Source organism: Arachis ipaensis, chromosome B8, assembly GCF_059453495.1.
Source record: "Arachis ipaensis isolate K30076 ecotype BB chromosome B8, ASM5945349v1, whole genome shotgun sequence".
Classification (NCBI taxonomy): Eukaryota; Viridiplantae; Streptophyta; class Magnoliopsida; order Fabales; family Fabaceae; genus Arachis; species Arachis ipaensis.
Window position 1 is genome coordinate 43,076,169 of NC_142443.1, and position 14,649 is coordinate 43,090,817.

General features: G+C 41.2%; 1 non-coding gene and 1 pseudogene across 1 annotated transcript; both read right to left on the minus strand.

Moving 5' to 3' along the window:
* The window catches only part of LOC110265882 (protein SIEVE ELEMENT OCCLUSION B-like), a 59,534-nt pseudogene that overhangs the window by 20,838 nt on the left and 24,047 nt on the right, over window positions 1-14,649 (minus strand).
* Window positions 7,842-7,949, minus strand: LOC148547841 (small nucleolar RNA R71). Its single transcript, XR_015897111.1, has one exon. It is a non-coding gene; the product is annotated as a small nucleolar RNA R71 (small nucleolar RNA).

A 14,649-nucleotide genomic window follows, 5' to 3' on the forward strand; every position in this document is an offset into this window, starting at 1 on the left:
TAATACAAAATACCCTTCTATTCACCCAACGTCCCAAGGTTCCCACACTTGAATGATATTCACACACACTAGCCTAAGCTAATCAAAGATCCAAATAAGGACTTTTATTGTTTTCCGCTTTTAAGGCTTGTAATGTGCTAAATTAAGAACAAAGTGGGTTAATCGTAGGCTCAAGTTTGGCTAACAAAGGAAGATAGAAGGTACGGCCGTTTGGGTGAGTGAGCTAATGAAATGATGGCCTCAATCATATAAATGCATGAATGCACCAAATAATGGACATAAAGAATCAAACAAATCAAAGATCACAATCATAGAGAGAGAATACTGCACACAAGAAGGAAAAATAAGTGGTTATAAGATGTAACCACACCATTAGGCTCAAATCTCACAAGCTTGTGTTCTTAACTCAAAACCATGTTCCAAAATATAATTCTTCATGCAACTTTTGCATCAAAGCATTTAAAATTTGCAATGCCATGGTTGCCCCAAAATATTGGTTTCCTAAGAGAGAATTTCATTGTTCCAACCAAGCAGACTTATGCCTACTAAAACCTAATCATGCAACCTATTCTAATTTATTCAGATTTATTCAGATGTTACCTATGGAGATCGGTCGGCCGACCTCCCCACACTTAAAACTTAGCACGGTCCTCCGTGCTAGAGATTAGGCGCACTCGGCCGAGTGTGCCACATCTCCAATGCCATTGCTATCTTCGCTTGAAGTTGCGGTGGAGGTGGAGATATTGGGTTCTTCCATAGGTGGGGTGATTACGCTTAGAAGCCTCTTCACATGAGCATAGCGGCGTTGGTTACGCCTCTCATAGCGGTCTAATTTGTTGTGAAGGTCTTCAAGGCGTTGGGCAGCTGGTGTTTGTGATGTAGATGAAGTGGTGGCGTGGCCAGTTGGTGTGGGCAGTGCAATGTCCATGGTGACTTCCGGGGGCTTGAGGCATCTCTTGGTCGGAATGATATCACCCTCGACCGGTATTAAGGTTCGCCTATCTTTAGTCTCCCGGTTGACACCAGCTTTCGCAACTAATGCCGTCACTAAAGCGGGGAATGGTATATTTCCCTTGGCATGAATGCGCCCCATGGATTGGCGGATGGCATGCGGAACGTCGATCGGTTTCTCGGTCAAGATGCACCATATCAATAAGGCAAGCTCGGCGGTGATGGATGACCCATGTGTGCTTGGGAGCACGTAGTGAGCTAGAATTTGGGCCCATGCCGTAGCTTCTTGAGTGAGGTGGCGGACATCTAGACCCTTGGGTCTTCGCTTTATGGTTCCCCGAATCCAAAATGCGTCGGGTAAAGCAATGACGCGGAGGATCGCGCTCCAATCGAATGTGCGGTCAACGCATGCAGCCAAGACTTCTTGGTAGGCGTCATACGCATCCGTTGACGGTGCAATCCCAAGGACTTCTCGGATGGTTTCCACGGTGACCGACACTTGTTTCCGGCGCACAAATATTGATGTGAGATGGGGTGAGTGGAAGTTGGAGTAGAATTCCACCACCCATGAGAGATTGGCCTCCGTTGGTTGCCTCAAGAGGAACCTCCATTGCCTCCGGTCAATATGTGGCATCACAATCGGACTGAGGTGAGCCGGTAAGACTAGGAGGGGTTCCGGATGGTAATTCCTTTCAATCATTCTGGAGTAAACAAGTTCGCAGTAACGGTTGGGAAACTTGTTTGAATCCTTAGGAGGGTTGTCCTTCTCTAGAACGTCAACGGAGCCCTTAGTCTTCTTTAGGAGGGGCTTGGCCGTTAGTTCTTGACGCGCTCTAATGGAGGCCGGCTTCTTGGGGCCTTTCCCGTTGTCCTTTTTGATGACCATCCTGTAAAAGCAAGAAAGGAAAATATCAAACCCAAAGAAGTGGAGATACATGAGTTCGATGTAATGAAAAGTTATGCCATAGAATATGGGTATCTTAGTTACATGACAGCTGCAACATGTACTAGGATAATGTGTGAAGCGCAAGGCAAATAATTCCATGTGGTGCAAGGGTAGTTTAAGCATGCAAGGAAGAGGCATGAGAAGCATACACCCTTAGGGACCATAAATGGGAGGCAAGCCAAGAGAATGGAAAGAATGGTTTGTGGAAAGTGGGGATGCACTCCAAAGTGATTGGTGAGCGGCAAGGTAGTCACAATGAGTCCAAAATTCAAGTATGCCTTTCATCGAACACTTGGTGTGCATCCTTCAAGTAGTATGTGATTGTGTGAAAATGAGAGCAATGTAGCTTTCCACAATCCATTATTAAGGATTAAGGTGCATATTGATTGCAAGAAAATTAAGCAACACCATTCATCTATTCATGTAAGTGAGGTTGAGACCTAAGTGCTTATGAAGAACAAAGAAGAAAGAAGGGAGTAACTAGAGAGGGGAGGAAGAGAGAAATAAAAGAAGAAGGAAGCCTACCTAAATGATGGTGCAACTAAAATGAGTAAGAGCTACAAGAGATTAATGGACTAAGAGGGAGCTTAGTATAATACCTTGTGAGATGGAGAAGGTTGTGGAAGAAAAAGAGAAGTGGAATGGGAATGAAGGGGTGAGTGTGTCCCTTTTATTATTATTATTTTTTTTTAAGGCGTCGATCACCGGCGCGTGCGCGCGCGGTGCGCGCTCGCGCAGGGGACGAGGTGGGCTAGGGGCGTGCGCGCGCGCAGGTCGCGTGCGCGCCCATGCGCTTGGGCTGGGGGCACAGGAGAGGCATAGGGGTGGCCTAACTCTCTGGAAGAAGTACCAGAGATGGCTGCAGCGCGTTTTGGCGCGCGCGCGCACAGTGCGCGCGCGCGTCCTCGTGGTTGTGCCCCAGGTATGAGAGGGGCCTGGAGGGGGCTCAACTCTCTGTGAAATGGCCCAGAGAGGAGTGCAGAGTGAAAGGGCGCGTGCGCGGCGGTGGCGCGCACGCGGCAATGGTGTTGGGCTGGTGGCTTAGTGTAAGCATGAGAGAGGCTTAACTCTCTGTAGAATGTACTAGGGGGGCAGCAAAGCAATCGGCGCGGACGCGCGCCATGCGCTTGCGCGTCGATTGGTGGATTTTGCTCATGTGCGCGGACGCGCCATGTGCGCGCACGCGCAGAGTGGCGGGATTTTTCTAAATTTGCAAGTGGTTACACCATTTTCAACATTTCAAACCCCCCTTTTCCATACAGCCACTTAAGCACTATAGCAAATGAAGTCAATCAAAATGAAGGGGAGTTGTCATTAAAATCTAACTAACAAACATGAAGTCAAGTGTCTATGTACAAGTCTCAAAGGAAGATCTTACCATGGTGGGGTGTCTCCCACCTAGCACTTTTGTTTAATGTCCTTAAGTTGGACTTTCAGCAGCTTATAGTGTTTATTCAAGAGTTGCATCCCTCAAGAGGAATGATGAGCGGATAATTTATACGCTTTTTGACATTGTTTTTAGTATGTTTTTAGTAGGATCTAGTTACTTTTAGGGATGTTTTTAATAGATTTTGTGTTAAATTCACATTTCTAGACTTTACTATGAGTTTGTGTGTTTTTCTGTGATATCAGGTATTTTCTGGCTGAAATTGAGGGACTTGAGCATAAATCAGATTCAGAGGTTGAAAAAGGACTACTGATGCTGTTGGATTCTGACCTCCCTGCACTCAAAGTGGATTTTCTGGAGCTACAGAACTCGAAATGGCGCACTTCCAATTGCGTTGGAAAGTAGACATCCAGGGCTTTCCAGAAATATATAATAGTCCATACTTTGGCCAAGAATTGACGATGTAAACTGGCGTTCAACGCCAGCTTTCTACCCAAATCTGGCGTCCAGCGCCAGAAAAGGATCCAAAACCAGAGTTGAACGCCCAAACTGGCACAAAAACTGGCGTTCAACTCCACAATTGGCCTCTGCACGTGCAACACTTAAGCTCAGCCCAAACACACACCAAGTGGGCCCCGGAAGTGGATTTATACATCAAATACTTACTCATGTAAACCCTAGTAGCTAGTTTATTATAAATAGGACCTCTTACTATTGTATTAGGCATCCTGGATTGTATTTTGATCCTGTGATCACGTTTTGGGGGCTGGCCATCTCGGCCATGCCTGAACCTTCACTTATGTATTCTCATACGGTAGAGTTTCTACACTCCATAGATTAAGGTGTGGAGCTCTGCTGTTCCTCAAAGATTAATGCAAAGTACTACTGTTTTCTATTCAATTCTTCTTATTTCTCTTCTAAGATATCCATTCGCACCCAAGAACGTGATGAAGGTGATGATTATGTGTGACGCTCATCACCATCTCCCCTATGAACGCGTGCCTGACAAACACTTCTGTTCTACATGAATTGAGCTAGAATGAGTATCTCTTAGATCTCCTAACCAGAATCTTCGTGGTGTAAGCTAGAATGATGGCGGCATTCAAGAGAATCCGGAAAGTCTAAACCTTGTCTGTGGTATTCCGAGTAGGATTCAATGATTGAATGACTGTGACGAGCTTCAAACTCGCGAGTGCTGGGCGTTAGTGACAGACGCAAAAGGAGGGTGAATCCTATTCCAGCATGATCGAGAACCGACAGATGAATAGCCGTGCCGTGACAGGGTGCGTGAGCATATTATTCACTGAGAGGAGGGGATGTAGCCACTGACAACGGTGATGCCCTTGCATACAGCCAGCCATGGAAAGGAGTAAGACAGATTGGATGAAGATAGCAGGAAAGCAGAGGTTCAGAGGAACGACAAGCATCTCCATTCGCTTATCTGAAATTCCTACCAATGATTTACATAAGTATCTCTATCCCTATTTTATTATACAATATTCGAAAACACCATTATCACTTTATATCTGCCTGACTGAGATTTACAAGGTGACCATAGCTTGCTTCATACCAACAATCTCCGTGGGATTCGACCCTTACTCACGTAAGGTATTACTTGGACGACCCAGTGCACTTGCTGGTTAGTTGTATCGAAGTTGTGACAATCATGTATTGAGATCAGAGCACCAAGCTTTGGAGCCATTACCAGGATTTGTTCGAGCCTGGAGATCACAATTTCGTGCACCAAGTTTTTGGCGCCATTGCCGGGGATTGTTCGTGTTTGGACAACTGACGGTTCATCTTGTTGCTCAGATTGGGTAACTTTCTTTTCGTTTTCTTTTCAAAAAGTTTTCAAAAATTTTTCAAAAACTCTTCTTTTGTTTTCGAAAAAAAAAAAAAATTTGTTTTCAAAAATATATTTTTCTTCAAAATTTTTAAGAATGAATTCTGGTGTTTCATATAACATGTTTTAGCTTGGCTGGCTATTAAGCCATGTCTAACTCCCAGGATTTTGATTGAGGACTATGAATTCATTGCTTTCTTTTTCAAAATGATTTTCGAAAAAAAAAAAATAAAAATGTTTTCAAAAAAATTTTTATTCCAAATTTTTAAGAATGAATTCTAGTGTTTCATGAAGCATGTTGAAGCCTGGCTGGCTGTAAAGCCATGTCTAAATTTATTTGGACTGAGGCTTGCAATTTGTTATAAAGAGCAATATACTCTCGTGTTAAAGACTAAAGCTTGGCTGGCCATTGGCCATGTCTAGTGTTTTGGACTGGAGCTTTCATTGAAAGCTTGGCTGGCTAGTGAGCCATGTCTAATTCCTGGACTGAAGCTTTAGACTAACATGGCAAGATTCCTGGAATTCATATTAAAAATTTTGGAATCCTTATTTTTTTCTTTTAAATTTTCGAAAAATATAAATAAAAATCCAAAAAAATTAGAAAATCATAAAAATCAAAAATATTTTCTGTTTCTTGTTTGAGTCTTGAGTCATATCATAAGTTTGGTGTCACTTGCATATGCATCTTGCATTTTTTCGAAAATTTCATGCATTCATAGTGTTCTTCATGATCTTCAAGTTGTTCTTGGTAAGTCTTCTTATTTGATCTTGATGATTTTTTGCTTTGTGTCTTTTCATGTTTATCATATGCATTCTTGAATTCTTAGTGCGTAAGCATTAAAGAATTCTAAGTTTGGTGTCTTGCATGTTTTCTTTGCATTAAAAATTTTTCAAAAATATGTTCTTGATGTTCATCATGACATTCAAAGTGTTCTTGGTGTTCATCTTGACATTCATAGCATTCTTGCATGCATTCATTGTTTTGATCTAAAAATTTCATGCATTGCATAATTTTCATGTTTTCATAAAAATTTCAAAAATAAAAAAATATCTTTCCCTTTTTCTCTCATCAAATTCGAAAATTTGGATTGACTTTTTCAAAAATTTTTAAAATCAAATTGTTTTTCATGAGTCAAATCAAATTTTCAAATTGAAAATCTTATCTTTTTCAAAATCTTTTTTAAAAATCAAATCTTTTTCAAAATTCATGGTTATTTTCGAAAATTCCAAAAAAAATAATTTTCAAAAACCTTTTTCTTATTTTATATCATAATTTTCGAAAATAACATAATCAATTAATGTTTTGATTCAAAAATTTGAAGTTTGTTACTTGCTTGTTAAGAAAGATTCAAACTTTAAGTTCTAGAATCATATCTTGTGATTTCTTATGAATCAAGTCATTAATTGTGACTTTTAAAATCAAATCTTTTTCTTATTTTTATATCAAATTTTCGAAAATAACATAATCAATTAATGTTTTGATTCAAAAATTTGAAGTTTGTTACTTGCTTGTTAAGAAAGATTCAAACTTTAAGTTCTAGAATCATATCTTGTGATTTCTTATGAATCAAGTCATTAATTGAGATTTTAAAAAATCAAATCTTTTTCAAAACTAATTTCTATCATATCTTTTCAAAAATATCTTCTTATCTTATCTTTTTCAAAAATATCTTTTCAAAATATCTTTCCTAACCTCCTAACTACTTATCTTTTCAAAATTGGTTTTCAAAATTTGTTTCAACTAACTAACAAACTTTTTGTTTGTTTCTTAACTTTTTCAAAACCACCTAACTAATTCTCCCTCTCAATTTTCGAAAATATCTTCCCCCTTTTTCAAAAATTTCTTTTTTATTAACTAATTAATCTTATTTTTATTTTTAATTTCAAAAAAAAAAAAATTCGAAAAAATACTAAACTTTTTCAAAAAATTATTTTCAAAAATCACTAACTCCTTTTCAAAAATAAATTTCGAAAATTCCCTCCTTCTCTCCCATCTCATTCTATTTATTCATTCATATCCTAACATCTCATCTCACATTCCAATCCTCACAGTTGTGTTTCTTCCTTTACATCACATCCTTTATCTCCCCCTCTTCTTCTACTTACAAAGGGATCCCTATACTGTGGTATAAAGGATCTCTATTATTATTATCATTTTTCTGGCCATTCTTCCTTGTCATATGAGCAGGAGCAAGGATAAGAACATTCTTGTGGAAGCAGATCCAGAACCTGAAAGGACTCTGAAGAGAAAATTAAGAGAAGCTAAAATACAACAATCCAGAGATAACCTTTCAGAAATTTTCGAACAGGAAAAGGAGATGGCAGCCGAAAATAATAATAATATAAGGAAGATGCTTGGTGACTTTACTGCACCTAATTCCAATTTACATGGAAGAAGCATCTCCATTCCTGCCATTGGAGCAAACAATTTTGAGCTGAAACCTCAATTAGTTTCTCTGATGCAACAGAACTGCAAGTTTCATGGACTTCCATCTGAAGATCCTTTTCAGTTCTTAACTGAATTCTTGCAGATATGTGATACTGTTAAGACTAATGGAGTAGATCCTGAAGTCTACAGGCTCATGCTTTTCCCTTTTGCTGTAAGAGACAGAGCTAGATTATGGTTGGATTCTCAACCCAAAGACAGCCTGAACTCTTGGGATAAGCTGGTCACGGCTTTCTTAGCCAAGTACTTTCCTCCTCAAAAGCTGAGCAAGCTTAGAGCTGATGTTCAAAACTTCAGACAGAAAGAAGGTGAATCCCTCTATGAAGCTTGGGAAAGATACAAACAGTTGACCAAAAAGTGTCCTTCTGACATGCTTTCAGAATGGACCATCCTGGATATATTCTATGATGGTTTATCTGAGCTATCAAAGATGTCACTGGACACTTCTGCAGGTGGATCCATTCACCTAAAGAAAACGCCTGCAGAAGCTCAAGAACTCATTGACATGGTTGCTAATAACCAGTTCATGTACACTTCTGAAAGGAATCCTGTGAGTAATGGGATGCCTATGAAGAAGGGAGTTCTTGAGGTTGATACTCTGAATGCCATATTGGCTCAGAACAAAATATTGACTCAGCAAGTCAATATGATTTCTCAGAGTCTGCATGGAATGCAAGCTGCATCCAACAGTACTCAAGAGGCATCTTCTGAAGAAGAAGCCTATGATCCTGAGAACCCTGCAATAGCAGAGGTAAATTACTTAGGTGAACCTTATGGAAACACCTATAACTCAACATGGAGAAATCATCCAAATTTCTCATGGAAGGATCAGAAGCCTCAACAAGGCTTTAACAATGGTGGAAGAAACAGGTTTAGCAATAGCAAACCTTTTCCATCATCAACTCAGCAACAGACAGAGAACTCTGAACAAAATGCTTCTAATTTAGTAAATCTAGTCTCTGATCTATCTAAGGCCACTGTAAGTTTCATGAATGAAACAAGGTCTTCCATTAGAAATTTGGAAGCACAAGTGGGCCAGCTGAGTAAAAGGATCACTGAAATCCCTCCTAGTACTCTCCCAAGCAATACAGAAGAGAACCCAAAAGGAGAGTGCAAGGCCATTGACATAAGCGCCATGGCCGAACCTGTGAGGAGAGGAGAGGACGTGAATCCCAAGGAGGAAGACCTCCTGGGACTTCCAGTGGTCAATAAGGAGCTTCCCTCTGAGGAACCAAAGGACTCTGAGGCTCATCTAGAGACTATAGAGCTTCCATTGAACCTCCTTATGCCCTTCATGAGCTCTGATGAGTATTCCTCTTCTGAAGAGAATGAGGATGTCACTGAAGAGCAAACTGCCAAGTTTCTTGGTGCAATCATGAAGCTGAATGCCAAATTGTTTGGCATTGATGCTTGGGAAGTTGAACCTCCCTTGTTCATCAATGAACTAAGTGATCTGGATCAACTGACATTGCCTCAGAAGAGACAGGATCCTGGAAAGTTCATAATACCCTGTACCATAGGCACCATGATCTTTAAGGCTCTGGGTGACCTTGGTTCAGGAATAAACCTCATGCCCCTCTCTGTAATAGAGAAACTGGGAATCTATGGGGTGCAAGCTGCTAAAATCTCACTAGAGATGGCAGACAGCTCAAGAAGACAGGCTTATGGACACGTAGAAGATGTATTGGTAAAAGTTGAGGGCCTTTACATCCCTGCTGATTTCATAGTCCTGGATACTGGAAAGGAAGAGGATGAATCCATCATCCTAGGAAGACCTTTCCTGGCCACAGCAAGAGCTGTGATTGATGTTGACAGAGGTGAAATAGTCCTTCAATGGAATGAGAACTCCCTTGTATTCAAAACTCAAGGATCTCCCTCTGCAACTATGGAGAGGAAGCTTGAAAAGCTTCTCTCAAAGCAGAGTCAACCAGAGCCCCCACAGTCAAACTCTAAGTTTGGTGTTGGGAGGCCACAATCAAACTCTAAGTTTGGTGTTGAACTCCCATATCCAAACTCTAAGTTTGGTGTTGGAGAGTTTCAACAAAGCTCTGCACATCTGTGAGGCTCCATGAGAGCCCACTGTCAAGCTATTGACATTAAAGAAGCGCTTGTTGGGAGGCAACCCAATGTTTATCTAATTCTTATTTTTATTGTCTTTCATGTTTTCTTAGGTTCATGATCATGTGGAGTCACAAAATAAACAAAAAAATCAAAAACGGAATCAAAAACAGCAGAAGAGAAAATCACACCCTGGAGGAGCATCTGTCTGGCGTTCAAACGCCAGAACAGAGCATAGTTCTGGCGCTGAACGCCCAGAATGGGAGCATCCTGGTGCTGAACGCCCAGAATAAGCATGGTTCTGGCGTTCAACGCCAGAAATGGCAGCAAAGGGGCGTTGAACGCCCAAAATGGGCACCAACCTGGCGCTGAACGCCCAGAGTTGTGTGCAAGGGCATTTTGCATGCCTAAATTGGTGCAGGGATGTAAATGCCTTGACACCTCAGGATCTGTGGACACCACAGGATCATCTCAGGATCTGTGGACCTCACAGGATCCCCTACCTCCACTCACTCTCTTCTCTCTTCTCAATCATCCTCTATTCCCAATAAACACTCACCCCTTCTACTTTCCATTTACCACTCATATCCATACACCCACTACCTTCAAAATTCAACATCTCTCTCCCACCCACTCCCACCCATATGGCCGAATACACATTCCCATCCATCTCCTCCATATCTTCTTCTTATTCTTCTATTCTTTCTTCTTTTGCTCGAGGGCGAGCAACATTCTAAGTTTGGTGTGGTAAAAGCATAGCTTTTTTGTTTTTTCCATAACCATTAATGGCACCTAAGGCCAGAGAAACCTCTAGAAAAAGGAAAGAGAAGACAAAAGCTTCCATCAAAGGGTCTATAGCTCAGTGGTAGAACATTTGACTGCAAATCAAGAGATCCCTGAGATACCTCAGGGGATACATTTTCTTCCACAAAATTATTGGAAGCAACTAAGGGTGGAACATCAAGAGCACTCCATCATGCTGCATGAAATAAGAGAAGATCAAAAGGCAATGAGGGAGGAGCAACAAAGACAAGGAAGAGACATAGAAGAGCTCAAGGACATCACTAAGGTGGACTCATTCCTTGCTCTTACTCTCTCTGTTTTTCGTTTTCTATGTTATGTGCCTATCTATGTTTGTGTCTTCACTACATGATCATTAGTAGTTAGTAACTCTGTCTTAAATATATGAATGTCCTATGAATCCATCACCTCTCTTAAAAGAAAAATGTTTTAATTCAAAAGAACAAGAAGTACATGAGTTTCGAATTTATCCTTGAACTTAGTTTAATTATATTGATGTGGTGACAATGCTTCTTGTTTTCTGAATGTATGCTTGAACAGTGCATATGTCTTTTGAAGTTGTTGTTTAAGAATGTTAAATATGTTGGCTCTTGAAAGAATGATGACTAGGAGACATGTTATTTGATAATCTGAAAAATCATAAAAATGATTCTTGAAGCAAGAAAAAGCAGCAAAGAACAAAGCTTGCAGAAAAAAAAAGGGGGCGGAAAAAAAAATAATAGAAAAAAAATATATAGAAAGAAAAAGAAAAAGCAAGCAGAAAAAGCCAATAACCCTTAAAACCAAAAGGCAAGGGCAAATAAAAAGGATCCCAAGGCTTTGAGCATCAGTGGATAGGAGGGCCTAAAGGAATAAAATCCTGGTCTAAGCGGCTAAACCAAGCTGTCCCTAACCATGTGCTTGTGGCGTGTAGGTGTCAAGTGAAAACTTGAGACTGAGCGGTTAAAGTCAAGGTCCAAAGCAAAATAAGAGTGTGCTTAAGAACCCTGGACACCTCTAATTGGGGACTTTAGCAAAGCTGAGTCACAATCTGAAAAGGTTCACCCAATTATGTGTCTGTGGCATTTATGTATCCGGTGGTAATACTGGAAAACAAAGTGCTTAGGGCCACGGCCAAGACTCATAAAGAAGCTGTGTTCAAGAATCATCATACTGAACTAGGAGAATCAATAACACTATCTGAACTCTGAGTTCCTATAGATGCCAATCATTCTGAACCTCAATGGATAAAGTGAGATGCCAAAACTATTCAAGAGGCAAAAAGCTATAAGTCCCGCTCATTTGATTGGAGCTATGTTTCATTGATAGTTTGGAATTTATAGTATATTCTCTTCTTTTTATCCTATTTGATTTTCAGTTGCTTGGGGACAAGCAATAATTTAAGTTTGGTGTTGTGATGAGCGGATAATTTATACGCTTTTTGACATTGTTTTTAGTATGTTTTTAGTAGGATCTAGTTACTTTTAGGGATGTTTTTAATAGATTTTGTGTTAAATTCACATTTCTGGACTTTACTATGAGTTTGTGCGTTTTTCTGTGATTTCAGGTATTTTCTGGCTGAAATTGAGGGACTTGAGCAGAAATCAGATTCAGAGGTTGAAAAAGGACTACTGATGCTGTTGGATTCTGACCTCCCTGCACTCAAAGTGGATTTTCTGGAGCTACAGAACTCGAAATGGCGCGCTTCCAATTGCGTTGGAAAGTAGACATCCAGGGCTTTCCAGCAATATATAATAGTCCATACTTTGGCCAAGAATTGACGACGTAAACTGGCGTTCAACGCCAGCTTTCTACCCAAATCTGGCGTCCAGCGCCAGAAAAGGATCCAAAACCAGAGTTGAACGCCCAAACTGGCACAAAAACTGGCGTTCAACTCCACAATTGGCCTCTGCACGTGCAACACTTAAGCTCAGCCCAAACACACACCAAGTGGGCCCCGGAAGTGGATTTATACATCAAATACTTACTCATGTAAACCCTAGTAGCTAGTTTATTATAAATAGGACCTCTTACTATTGTATTAGGCATCCTGGATTGTATTTTGATCCTGTGATCACGTTTTGGGGGCTGGCCATCTCGGCCATGCCTGAACCTTCACTTATGTATTCTCATACGGTAGAGTTTCTACACTCCATAGATTAAGGTGTGGAGCTCTGCTGTTCCTCAAAGATTAATGCAAAGTACTACTGTTTTCTATTCAATTCTTCTTATTTCTCTTCTAAGATATCCATTCGCACCCAAGAACGTGATGAAGGTGATGATTATGTGTGACGCTCATCACCATCTCCCCTATGAACGCGTGCCTGACAAACACTTCTGTTCTACATGAATTGAGCTAGAATGAGTATCTCTTAGATCTCCTAACCAGAATCTTCGTGGCGTAAGCTAGAATGATGGCGGCATTCAAGAGAATCCGGAAAGTCTAAACCTTGTCTGTGGTATTCCGAGTAGGATTCAATGATTGAATGACTGTGACGAGCTTCAAACTCGCGAGTGCTGGGTGTTAGTGACAGACGCAAAAGGAGGGTGAATCCTATTCCAGCATGATCGAGAACCGACAGATGAATAGCCGTGCCGTGACAGGGTGCGTGAGCATATTATTCACTGAGAGGAGGGGATGTAGCCACTGACAACGGTGATGCCCTTGCATACAGCCAGCCATGGAAAGGAGTAAGACAGATTGGATGAAGATAGCAGGAAAGCAGAGGTTCAGAGGAACGAAAAGCATCTCCATTCGCTTATCTGAAATTCCTACCAATGATTTACATAAGTATCTCTATCCCTATTTTATTATACAATATTCGAAAACACCATTATCACTTTATATCTGCCTGACTGAGATTTACAAGGTGACCATAGCTTGCTTCATACCAACAATCTCCGTGGGATTCGACCCTTACTCACGTAAGGTATTACTTGGACGACCCAGTGCACTTGCTGGTTAGTTGTATCGAAGTTGTGACAATCATGTATTGAGATCAGAGCACCAAGCTTTGGAGCCATTACCAGGATTTGTTCGAGCCTGGAGATCACAATTTCGTGCACCAAGGAACACTTCAAATTCCTTGGCGTTCTTTCTTTGCTCGCCATGATACAATTTGAGACGGTGCCCGTTTACCTTGAAGATGTCCGGGCTTGATGGGTGGCGCAAGTGATAGACTCCATAAGGTTCTACTTTCTCCACTTGGTAGGGTCCATCCCACCTTGATCTAAGCTTTCCGGGTAGTAATCTCAACCTTGAATTGTAGAGAAGGACTAGGTCACCGGGTTGGAATTCTCTTCTCCTAATGTTCTTGTCATGGATGGCTTTCAACTTTTCCTTATAGAGTCGAGAGTTGTCATAAGCTTCCAATCTCATACATTCTAATTCCGCCAATTGAAGCTTTCTCTCTACTCCGGCCCCACCCAAGCTCATATTACACTTCTTTACGGCCCAATAAGCTTTATGTTCGATCTCTACCGGTAGGTGACATGCTTTGCCATATACAAGCCGGAAGGGGCTCATGCCAATGGGTGTCTTGTAAGCCGTTCGATAGGCCCATAGTGCATCGGGGAGTTTGATGCTCCAATCTTTCCTATTCGGCTTTACAATCCTTTCCAACACATGCTTGATTTCCCGGTTAGAGACTTCGGCTTGGCCGTTTGTCTGAGGGTGGTAAGCCGTGGCGACTTTGTGGATGATGCCATATTTTCTCATGAGGCCATCTATTCTTTTGTTGCAAAAGTGGGATCCTTGGTCACTTATGATTGCTCTTGGGGCGCCAAAGCGACAAATGATGTTGTTCCTCACAAAAGAATACACAACATTAGCGTCATCCGTTCGGGTGGGGATTGCCTCAACCCATTTTGACACATAATCGATGGCTAACAAGATGTAGAGAAAGCCATTGGAACTTGGAAATGGTCCCATGAAGTCGATTCCCCATACGTCAAAGATTTCGCAAAAAAGCATATTTTGTTGGGGAATTTCGTCCTTCTTGGAAATATCTCCAAACCTAATACATTGGGGACAAGATTTGCAATAGAGAGAAGCATCTTTGAGAAGAGTTGGCCACCAAAATCCGCAATCAAGGATTTTTCTTGCCGTTCTTTGGGGTCCGTAGTGACCACCTCCTTCGGAAGCATGGCAAGCGTCCAAGATTGCTTGGAATTCGGTTTGAGGTATGCACCGGCGCACTATTTGGTCCGCTCCACACCTCCACAAATAGGGATCATCC